Here is a 12524-nt window from a genome sequence, read left to right on the forward strand (position 1 = left end):
CCTCGCTTAACTGACATTCTACCCTCTAACATCGTTTTCAACATCCCTCCCCTCAAAGTACTCCAGCCATCGATACCTTCTGTCGCCTCTGAATCTCATCTAAAGGCCTATTTACACGGTATATTTACCCGTACGAGTTAATGTCTAAATGTATGAACGCGAGAATGAGCACGAAAATGTACCGAGTTAACTACCCAACTTGTTCAAATGCATGAAGAGGAAATAGAACCTGTTCTAATTTGGTTAATGCATTCGTATATACACCATTCCAGTCCACAAAAATCATTCATGCCAACATACATTAACTTGCACGTGTCAATGTATCGTGTAAACAGGCTTTAAAAATAGGAAGGACCCCGCCCATGCCCCTTAACCCTCTAGGGAATGCCCCTCTAGGGTTTGGCCTCATTAAATTCCTTTTATCCGTCAAAAAAAAAAATGCTCCAGGTGAGGCTCGAACTCACAACCCCGGCATAGCTCGGACACTGTCATATAAGTACCGTGCGCTAACCAATTGCGCCACTGGAGCTTGATTATGAAATGTAAAACCCAATGAACAATATACCATCCTCCCTTCTCCTATCAGTACAGATCGGCAGTGATTACTTGTAAAGGCCTGGTTACGCGATGCATTAACACGTACGGGTTAATGTCTATACGAGTATGAGTACGAGTATACGAGTATCGTATGTATGAACGCGAGAATGAACGCCAAAATGCACCGTGTAACCACCCAACTTGTGCGAATGCATGCACAGAAAATAGAACCTGTTCTAATTTGGTTCATGCATTCGCACATGTTCCGTTCCGGTCCACAAAAATCATTCACGCAAACGTACATTAACTCGTACGTGTAAACAGGCCTTTAAAACCTGCCTTTCCTCACTTACCATGTCCAGCGCTTCGTCGTTCCCAATAGTTGAATTGCTCTGCCTGCTCAAGTTTTTTTGGGAATATTCTATTCGCATCATATTAATATCTCTTTCATACGCCTCTCTTTAAAAGACATGCCATTTTAAAATCTGATGTAACGTCTCTGTTTGCTCACGGGAAATCATTCTTATCGTCCATAAATGGTTTTTTCTCCTTTAATTTGTGTCCCACTGTCTCCTAAGATATTTATTTGATAATAATATCATAGATATATAAATTTTCTTTCTCCTCTTCTGGAATACAGCGTTTATTTATAACATATTTTCAATGTGATTCATATATGTTCACATTTATCGAAAGCGCAGTTCACTGTAAGTTCCATTCAATGACCCCAGGTAGCACTTTTTCATGTCACCAATACCGCCTAACCATTAATATTATAAACTAACTCAATGCTCCCAACTATATGGCCAAAACCAGAAAAAGGAGAGTTTTTTTTAAGACAAAGGGGATATATTTTTCTATGCTCGTCGCCATTGACTTTATGATTCTGTAATCTCTCGATAAGTGTATCAGTTTACGGCTAACCTAAGCATAACTGTTTTCTTTTAAAAACCGTGCTTTAATTTGAGACTTATGAAATTCATTTGGTTCATTCAATAAATACTTCAGGAAAAACGAACAATCCATTCACGCAGCCATTGAGTTGGCCCTTTGAAATAGGAAAAACGACTATTATCAACACCGGTGTGGCTTCAAGGTTGCCAATTTGCTTCGTGACGTACAAGATGGAAAAACAGAAGAAATGACGGACACGATAAAGAAACATTTTAATCTATTCTTCCTTGTGAGTAAGTGAAATTTTGGCTTACCATTAATCCCTCATAAGAAATAAAATGTAAAAAATTAAGTTGCACCCATATTTTTTGCCTTCGTACTTCAATGAAGTTTTGCGCAGGAAATATAACCATAAAAATCGATTATTTTCCAAGTTCAAAGTCGACCCCCTTCAACTTCCCTATTGGATCGAGTAAAGACCTTAATCTATTCGTACTCCCTTCGCAGTCACTGTGCACTCGTACTTGTCGAGCTCAACAGTCCACAGCTATGGTAAATGCTAGCTTCACCGTCTAATTAAGGCTTTAGGTTCAAAGCGACCATTCGAATCATTGCGATGATTTGATTCGGAGATGGTTCAGAGGGTATCGAGCGCCAATCCTCGTGGGTCTTCTCACTGGAAGAGGGAAGGCGAGGGACGTCAACCATCGCCATTGGCCAACTCTCCCATCGACATGACAGCTCTTTCTAAAAGGAGGCAAGTCACGGAAGAGGAAGAGGCGGCAGCCAAACATTGTGATTGAGAGCAGATTGCTTCCTTCCCCGAAAGACGTTCTTTTTCTTCATTTTACCCTCTCGTCGTATTTTGAACGCCGGAGCTTCCTCACGCGTCCATTCATCATGCAGTTTCTTGGCTGAAAGGTGAAACCCAACTCGAAATTGGAAACGATATCACGTAAAAATGTTTGCCCCTTGCGATAAAAGGAATAAATGGTTTAGAGCAGTGGCGTTACGAGGGGGTGCTTTGGGGGAGGGGTGAGATGGCCTGGGGTGGCGACCCCCCCTCGCAGGCAACGGGGTCCGGGAAATGTTTTTGAAATTTTACATCATTTTGGCACTAAAAATTAACTCTAAGCAGATGCTGTTATTAAATGTCAAAACTAGACAATGGTTTTAAATATTTTTTTATTCCTCTGAGACTTTGTGGGAGATCTCTCCCCTTACTTACGCCACTGGCTTAGAGGACGTGGCATATCCGCCCGACTGAATATATTTCGGTATTGAATTCACGCTATCATCTTGCAATTCTCAGTAAGCATTGAAAAGACATTTTTCAATATTTGTCTGTATACCAAATTTGCAATACACAGTGATTACGAGAGAAATATAATGGAGGGAAAAACTGAAGGAATAAGTGACCCGAGGAATAACGTAAGATAAGTACTCAGAGCATAAAAAGATGGACACAAGAGAGAAAATTATGAGGGGGCTGATGGAACTGAGATAAGCCGGGCTGCATTATTAGGATCGCATAACTGTGAATGGATGAACTGAATGTTAGTGTAGTTTTGATAACCATGAACAATCCCCAACCCGGATGTGAAGAGAATTTTAAGCATTAAATCTTCAAACCTCCGAGTAAAAGATAACAAATACTAAAAACACAAAAATAAGTTCCTTTATCAAAAAGAGGCGAGCCTTAAAAAACAGAAGAATCAAAAAGACAGTTTGACAAAGATTAGAACGATAATTTATTACATACGGCATTAAATTATAGAATTCTTTTTTACATTAATAGCCCATTACTTAACTTATTTTAAATTTATATGTATTCTATAATTTATTTTATATGAAGTAGATTATTGTAAAATAATACTTTTTTGCCATTATGCACCAAAAAGTATTATTTTATAATGATATACTTCAGATAAAATAAATTATAAAATACATATAAATTCAAAATTAGTAAAGTAAGGGGCCATTAATGTGAGAAAGAATTAAATATTCCCGTAAATAATGATTTAAAAATTCCCCATTCCGGATGTTTTTTTTTATGACTTAGAGAGTAAGTATGGCGCAGTTACCGTTGTGAGCAAGGTGTGAAGGCGTTCCTTCTTGGGTTGTATAAAAGGTGGACATGGAGGCGCCAAAGGGCGGGAAATGCCAGGGGCGCCGAGAAAGGTCGTCCCCTATGTGGCAGAGGCCTCATGGGACGCTCACTCCTCCTTTCCCCCAACCTACTTCCCTCCCACTCCTCCTGACCGCTCTTCCTCCACCCCTTCCTCCTGTACGTCCCGCTTTCAGAGTTGCGAAGGAAATAGTGGTTTTTTAATTCTGCATTCGTAATTATATATTTTTAAATCAATTACAAATCCTGGAAAATAGAATTTTAGTTCACTACTCATAAAGTGTTCAATTGAATAATAAATGTTGGGGTCACAAAGACACAGAAGGTGCGAGGAAAAATTCGAAAGGACGGTGAAACTCAGCGAATTGGAGGAAAAAAAATCGATATGGTACGCATATTCATCTGATCTAGGTTTTTGTGTGTGTATTCAGTCAGCAAAAAATTTCCTATAAGATAAAACTCAAAGTGTCAAATTAGGTATTCAAATTTGTATTTTAATTCGTCCAACTATCTCGTCATGTGCGCAAATTTTAGGATGTAAAGGGCTAAATCTTGCTCCAAGGATTAGGTAGGCCTTTGCAAATGAGGGCAGCTATTCAAAATTTGAAACGAAGACAATCAGCGAAATGTCGGAGGACTAGGAGAACGGTAAAGGAAGACCCAGGATGAGAAAAATGAAAGAGGTAGCTGAGTGGATAGTTGCTTCAAACAATGCCTAGTATTGCTAACTTACGATTATGGTGATTGACTGCTAAAGAATAATTATCTCTTTTAGTTGCGTTTTTTGTTAGAATAACAATTTACTTTAACATTTCACGGAGATTGTTATAGTCAACGTCGGCGGAGGATTCACTCTGCCGGGCCTCTCAATACATGCGATTGTAGCCTTGCGCTTAGCACACAGTAGTTTAGTTAACCGATATTTCCATAAGATTTAACCATAGTATTCATGGTGGCGGGCCTGGGATTTTTAGCAAAGTTTCAACTCTATTCTAGTTCTTTCACAGCAGATCTCTTCCAATACTTCTCTGCGTGAATGACCACAATTTAGTTGACAAAACGACATCGGATATTTTAATTTCCTTTTTGACTAGCTTCAAAGGCAACTTTTCGGGTATATATTTCTCCTGTAAGTGCGATTGGGATGGGTTTTCTGGCCTTCAGAATGGGCTGATTCACCACTTTCATTTCACTGCCGATTGTGTTAGAGTTTGAAAAATAAAGAGACCCTAATGTTTCCATGTTTTCATCCGTCGCCTACTTCTAGAGCCATACGCGACAAAAAATCGACGACACTTTCGCAAATAAGTTGATGACGTCACGAATTAATAACAAGTGTGTCGCCGCTTCTTTGCTACTCATCGGACTCGCGTGGTTCATCGCTGTGAGCACTATAATGAGCGATACCTTCTCTCAATGATAGTTTCTACCTGAAAAAGGAAATCAGCCTAATCTCTAATGACTCCACCAGCTCACGAAAAGTGAGCCGCAACTTTCGCGTTTTCTTTTTGTTACGCTTTTGAGCTAATGGCTGAATCAAGGAGAAAGTTTTTTTTCTCGTCGTGACTTATCTTACCCTTCCATCTACCGTATTCTTTTAAGTTAATGTTTCGAGTTCTTTCGAGTTTCGATTTCATATCTGAGTGAACGAGTCCCGTGGTACGCTTTTCCCTTTAATGGAGATTTTATTAATAAATTGGGGAAATAGAACAGCATTTATGTTGGCCAGATAAGTTTAACGACACACCACGGGAAAATGAAGGGTGTCTCCGGATTCATTGTCGAAAAAGTAAAGACTTCGACAGCAGCATCTGCTAATTTTACGTGCCGCTCTGAGCGGTGTGGGGAATTAGTGAAGGAAGTCTTCTACCTCACGATACTAGCAAGAATACCTGAAAAAAATTATTTTTATTATTTCTATTCAATTTGATTTTTCAGAACTGTGGCTTGGAATAATTCCAATTCTCTCAGTTTCCTTTTATTCCTACTCTTAATTGCATCCGCACAATGACGATTATAAATATGAATTTTTCTACGAGCAACCTCCAACTTTAAAATAACACTCCTTGAAGAGAACATTGACTGCCCACTAAGTAATAGGTTCATTTTATTTTATGAAATGAATAAATTCGGGGTCCGAACACAGTTTTCCTGAACATTGTTGAGGAGAGTTGGTCATTCATTATTAATTCGCTTTTCGCCAGCGTATCGCTCTGTCATTTGAGCATCTTCAGGGCTACAAAAGTAGGAAACAGTTACAAATGATATTGAAGTAAATAATTTAATTCTCAATAGTTCCTATCTCGAGGTACATATGTTATATGATGGTTATAAATGTACCTTAAGGATGTACTATCCAAGGGACAGAAAACTAAACGTAGATGCAAAATGTTTGCGAAAGGTGATTTTATACTTAATTACTAGCCAAGGTTCCATAACAAAATAACAAGTAACTACATATATGCATAATACATATATGCTGAGCCGCTTTTCTTCTCTCTAACGTTGCACATAAATATCGACGGGTATAGTGCGAAATAAATCACTTAGTAATGTTCCACAAAACTTTATAATTCCGACCCTGGGTTTCAACTACTAGATAGTCATTATCCAGGTCTATATTTAGTACCTAGTTGACAAGAGAAGGATTTATTCCGCATACTAGATATCGATGGCTAAGTTCTATCAACACGTATCTCAAAAATAGCAACTTTTCAGGGGAGCAAAGGAAATTATTTATATTTTTAACTGTACACTGAAATTCATAAAATTGAAAAAGGGCATACATTTGCAAACAAAGAGTTGTTTTCTGCTTGAATTTTATTTTTTAAATGTCATTACACTTTGTTTAAGATACCTGTCTCAAACTGGCCAAATTTTGAGGTACGTGTTGTTAGAACTTAAAAGCCATTGATATGTGGTTCGACCAAGTGAAGTCTGGACACTTGATGTATATATTGACGGGTGGTAAACAGCGCTAGCCAGGGATTTCTAGAGTGGCGCTTAGTAATTTTTACCAGTGTCAGCGCTAAATTGCGAGGATCCGGGATGTATTTTGAATCACGCTCCACCTGACATAAGCACAGTGGCCAGTGGCATTTCGCTAGACGGACTGACTGCTCCTCCGATTGGATTGCGGCCAGCGAGATATTGCTTCTGCAATCGACCTGCGATCGATCGACTTCGACCGGCCCAAGGGCTTCGCGGAAACGACGGAAATAGACCAATTACGAATGCATGCAATCTCAACGAGTATGCTCGACGTACGGCATTGAAACGAGGAGAAAAATTGAACAGTCATTTTCGAGATGAAAATTGCAGACGATATGGTACTTCACAGCGAGGCGTAAAAAAGCCGGCCTATTACAACTGAGACCGAACCACAGGGAATTGGTAAAGCATAAATCGATATTGATGGTTAATTTACTCATTCATCAAATAATAGAATTATACTTAAAACAGTATAATTGGAGGTTTAGTTAGTCTCCCTGTAACGGCCCTGTAACGAGCCGCTAAAGGAACAAAAAAGTGTATGCCATTAAAAGATATACGTAAGGCTAAGTTTTTATGAAATCGTTTCAGGATTGACTTGGTGGAAAATCGATCTATGCATGATAAAAACTACAAATGGTAATTTCCATACTATAATAAATAAAACTCCACTACCGAACCTGGTTTCGAAAATCTATATATTTTCAAGGCCATAGCGTATGACTTAGAATGTCGAAACCAAGGTGGGTCGTGGAGTTTTAAATAGGGTAGTTTCCTTCATCAAAGAAAACGAAAGGCATTGATTGCGATTCGTTACCCATCATTAGTGTATTCATAATATACAAATTATTTGGTTTTAGAAATACCGGTTTAGACGAATGGCAATGGTCCATTTTTATCCTCATTTGAAAAAGGCCAGATTGGCGCCCACGCGATACCACTCCACGTGACGTCACAGGGACCTAGTTTCTATACGAGTAGATAGGAGTTATACATCGTCTGAGATTACCAATGCATGCATGAGGCGCAGAGCTCAGGGAAACATGTCTTAGCAATCACTTATTAAAACTGGCTATGGTCGGAAAGTTTTCTTCGTTTGATAAGGTGTTAATAATCCTTATTTAAGCCAAGCGCTACCAGCTAGCAGGGTACTCAGCTACCCGCTAGCAGCCTGCGTCGTATCAGCGCTCAAGCCTCCCTCAAGGTCACCTCACAGGGCGGCAGCGGGAACGAGAAATACGTCACACGGAGAGGTTTCGTGCGTCGTATCAGCGCTCAAAGCCTAGCACCAAGGTCACCTCACTTGCGGCAGCGGGAACCAAAACGACGTCACACGCAGTTTTCCCAGCATTCATACTTACCCGTCGCGTTTTCGCGCGCTTAAAAAATTTCACTTTTCATTTAATCGCGAAAAATAGATATCGTCATTTAAAAATCTAAATGCGTTAAATACGTACTCCAGGATCTTTCGATTTAGGCAGTAAAAAATAATAGGAAACCACCCTATTGAAGAGTGGAAATTAGCATTTGTAGTTTTTATTAGGGGTAAGTTTTATTTTCATCTTCATTCTAAAGGAGTAAAGTGCATAAACTCAGCGTTTGTCCAAAAGATAAATATTCCAGCATTAATCAGCACTTTCCTTATGGTTAGAAAAGTATGCCACAAAGAAACATCGGAAAAAATCGCGCCATTTTCGGGGAATGTAGCGTAGAAGGCCTATTTTTCCCATCAGTCGATAAATTACAATAAGATGAGTATATTTTGATGTAATTATGAAATTATTTCATTTTCCGGTTCAAAATCCTTGACAGCCATTTTCCCGCTTTATTCCACCGCTAACATATTTGAAGATCGAGCCCGGCTGGGCAGGGCATGTAATTGAAAATCCTTAGTACGGAATAAAAAGAAGTTTTGGAGAAATCCATAAATCGAGGATAAATGTCACGTACAGCGCAGACTCCTTTTAGGCAAGCAATAAATCACTTTTGCAATGCGCACACGTTCCAGTACCTTATCATTTTTTTAATGCGGGCCCATCAGTCGCCGAAATTATTTCGGATAATGAATGTATTCATCGGATTTTATGCCCCTGGAAAAATGATTTTTTTGCTGCATTGGCTCCAGGTTCAATCCAGGTCACTCCGGACCCACGTGTACGGGAATCGATTCCGCGTGTAGCCATTTACGTCCCTGGCAACGAGGATAGAGCACGAAAAACCAGATAGTGGGAAAACAGCACTCAAGACCTACACTTTTCCCTCTGACGTCAGTGTCTGTTTATTAAAATTTTTCTCAAATCAGATACCACTTGAAATGAATAAAAAAACTGAACTTTCCTTCCAGTTTACCATTCACTTTGTCATCGTCATCCGTCATCAACCCGAAGAGAGTTTTGACGCAACTCTCCACCCCGTTCTCCGATCGGTTAGCCTTTTAACACTAATATTATTCTTCTGCTTTACATCCTTCATCACTTGCCCTATAAATCTCATTCGAGGCCTTCTGCCTATCTTCTCTTCCACCAGACCTTCAACGATTTTCATTAGACTATCGTGTATTTCGATGTGACCGATCAAGGTGCCTCACCTTCTTCACAAAGTTTTCTAAATAATTCTCTCCTATACTTCTTATAGCTTCCACGTTACTCTCACATCACACCCATTTTATAATCATAATTATTCTATTTGATCGCATTTTCATAGCTTCCATCCTTGCTTTGGTGTAATTCTGTTTGCATCCCACGTAATTGCTGCATCTCATGCCTTTTCTTGCTCATAGTGGTTGTCGTATTTGTCGTATGGATGTAAAAGGTTTCGAGCCCCTCCTCCGTTCAAATACCTCCTCGCTTTATCCATTTAATCTTCTGCATCCTGATATAGCAATGCTAACCTGGACATGCCGGTGGGGTAGCGAGCGAAACTGTCATCATCACGTATTAAAAAACGCGGTGGAAAACATGTATGCATCAACTTGTGACCGCAAAACCCATCGCAATAATGCCCCATTATGCTCCATTACTGCTATTTTCCGATTAGCCTTAATTTCGTATAATTTTTCGGAGTTCTTTCCCTCTCGTTCCTCTCAATTGCAGAGAAAATTCTACCTCACAGTGATGAGCACGACTACCTTCTCAGCATTCCGTATCTCACCTGATCGGGTATCACAGATATTATCCTTATACATCATCTTTATAGAATCTCAGATCGCTTTAGTCGCGCCATACCTTTTTTTATAACTTATTGCCGTCGTAAATAAGATATAAATAATGGAGCGAGCTCACCAAATGTTTTAAAATGTCGATTGTGATAGTATTTGAAAAATGAATAGATCCGTACATCTCCGTTTCACTGCACGTCGCTTACTCCTATAGTAATTTGCGATGAAAAATCGAGGATTTTAATCCTTTCGTGAATAAGTGAATGATGTGATGGAGCTCACGCCTTCTCAAGTACTCCCAAGCCTAATTCATAGTGAGCGATTCCTTCCCTCAATGAGTGATAAGTACTCCTTGAGATAGTTAATGAAGCAGAGCTCTAATGACGTCACCAACTCAGGAAATGTGGGCGGTAATTCTGGCTAAGGTGAAGTGAACGGAGAGGAAGAGGCATAACGAAGTGCTGGATATGGTGGGTGAAGAGAGGAAGCTTCTAGGTCACATTCGGAGGAGACTGAGGATTTGGATGGAGCGAGTAATGAGCGGGGGAGGGATGTTGTAGTGTGTATTAGAGGGTAGAATGTTGGGTAAGCTAGGGAGAGAAAGGAAGAGATTGAGATTTTAATGTATAGTGAAAGGTGGTGGGCCCTATTGGGAATTGAAGAGGGATTTGATATTGTGATGCAAGTTGGGATGGGAGGCAGGCTGGAATTACAGACAAAATACACCATGTCAACCTACCTTGATGGGTAGAATATTTTAATGATAAAACTTACGACAGATTTTCTGAATTAGATGTTTTTTATTGCTTTAACTTATCTTTCTTTTCAATCTACCGATTTCCTTTACTGAATTTCTTCCTCATTTTTAATACTAGGCTACTTTGTTTATTCACATTATAAAGATTTTATTAATGGAAATACAGCTCCATCAGTGTTTTGGATCTGATTTGGATGTTCTTCGTTCTCGACGCACCCTAAATACCTAAATCTACCACCAACACTGGTCTCATTTTCTCCGCGAAACGTCGTCAAATCGCTCTTTTCTCGCAGTTGCGAATTCTCGCCTCTTACCCATGAGAGAGAATCTACATCGCGTGTGCCACTCACATTCTCGCGTTATAGTGCGGTGGAACAGCGGCGCCAAAAGCTATTTCCAGATTGCCCCGCCAAATCAAAGTCGTAACCTTAATCTGGCGGAGTACAGAACTTGAGATGCGTTTTGAAAAGTATATTCCGGAGAAGGCGGCGCCCCAGGACGAAAATAAGGCAAGAGAGCCTCACTATAAGCTGCTCTCAATGAGTCTGCAGACGGGAAGACAAGTCAGCAACAATAGTGACAGGAATATAACAATAGAGGGTTCTACAGTCTGAAAATAATGTCCTGTAACCCGCTGTGCATTTAAATGGGTTTACAAAAGTCGGCCTCCGCGTCGCTGACGGCAGAAATATCTGAATTTAACGGATACACAACCTATAATTAGGGCTGTTAACAGAAATTTATACTGAGTTATTTTTCCATTTCTTGACCTCTATGTTATGTCCTCATATTCATTCATTCGTAGCCCTAATAAAGGCGCATAAATATGCCGAATCGTTGGCAAAAATTTATATTTAAAATTCTTCGAGATCTACATTCCAACACACTAAAAAAATTATATTCTTGGTATAATAATATTTAAAATTTAATCATATATCTCGCATTTCAATTGCAAATATTGAGACTGAATGGATCGCTCTGAACTCAACGCCTTGCTTTGGACATTTTTGAAAACTGACTACAAAGCGAGTGAGGCGGCAGCATAAATCAAGCTACGTCAAAAAAAGTAAGTGTTGGAATTGGGCACCTTTTAAGGAGTACCTATGGCCAGAGCACAACCCTGGCCAAGCCAACAACAGCGTGGGAGTCATGTGGAGCGGGAAATTAATAGTATTGCATACCCCCCAGGGCCATGTAAAGGGGCGATTTAAAGTTGTTCTTTTCGAGGGTCAGTTCGTTACTTCCTGCGGCACCTTGGTGGTATGCAATACCTCGCAGCGCTAACGCGTCTGCATTATGTACGTGGACATTCATCAATTATTTTTAAACGTTGCTCGTTAAGCTCGTGAAATGAAAACTTAAATTGGAGACCATAGAAATTACCATATTTTCAGTTTTTTTTCGGAAATTACGGAGGAAGGGACGGCTTTCTCCCCCTTAATATGCAACAGAATTCTATTTATCACTTGTTATTTGGCCTCTGTGCCCCTTCTCCATTTGGTCTCTGCTTCCGTTTCAACCTTTCTCACCTGGTCCATCCTCTTCTACGTGGTCTTCCCACCTTCACTCATCTTCCCTTATAATCTGCAAGCCACAACTTCCTCAGTCGATGTTCTGCTGTTTTTCGTCCTTTCTAAGGATATGCCTAGCCCGCATCTTTATTCTGCCTACGACCTCGCTAACTACGTCTAGTTTTATTTTAGAGATTTCTTATTTCTTCCTCCTCCATTGGCATCCTCTACTCAAATATTCGTAATGCCTTATTGTCAAATATTATATGTTTTTAATTTAGCCACATTTATATGAGAATGGCGCCAGGGGCGACTGAAATAGCAGGGAAAAACTTCTTCTATCTATTCTTTATTATTTTTATGCATGTATATAAAATAGGATGTCTGTTTGTATGTATGCTATGTATTTCCATACGGATGCACGGATTGAAATCAAAGTTAGTACGTAAGTGAATTTCATGCTCCCAAAGCCCGTAGTACTCCTGGTTATGTCCGACGCGTCCTTTGCGTCTTTTTTCTCATTACCGTTTATTTCGTCGAGTTATACAT

At 39.7% G+C, this 12524-nt stretch overlaps 1 protein-coding gene and 1 non-coding gene across 2 annotated transcripts in view; one reads left to right on the forward strand and one right to left on the reverse strand.

The window, feature by feature from the left end:
* Positions 1–12524, forward strand: part of LOC124164534 (progestin and adipoQ receptor family member 4) — an 83946-nt gene that overhangs the window by 13558 nt on the left and 57864 nt on the right. The gene's annotated exons all lie outside the window — the stretch shown is intronic.
* On the reverse strand, positions 440–529 carry Trnai-uau. The gene is given in 2 exon segments: positions 440–475; positions 492–529. It is a non-coding gene; the product is annotated as a tRNA-Ile (tRNA).

This window comes from Ischnura elegans, chromosome 8 (genome assembly GCF_921293095.1).
Source record: "Ischnura elegans chromosome 8, ioIscEleg1.1, whole genome shotgun sequence".
NCBI lineage: Eukaryota > Metazoa > Arthropoda > Insecta > Odonata > Coenagrionidae > Ischnura > Ischnura elegans.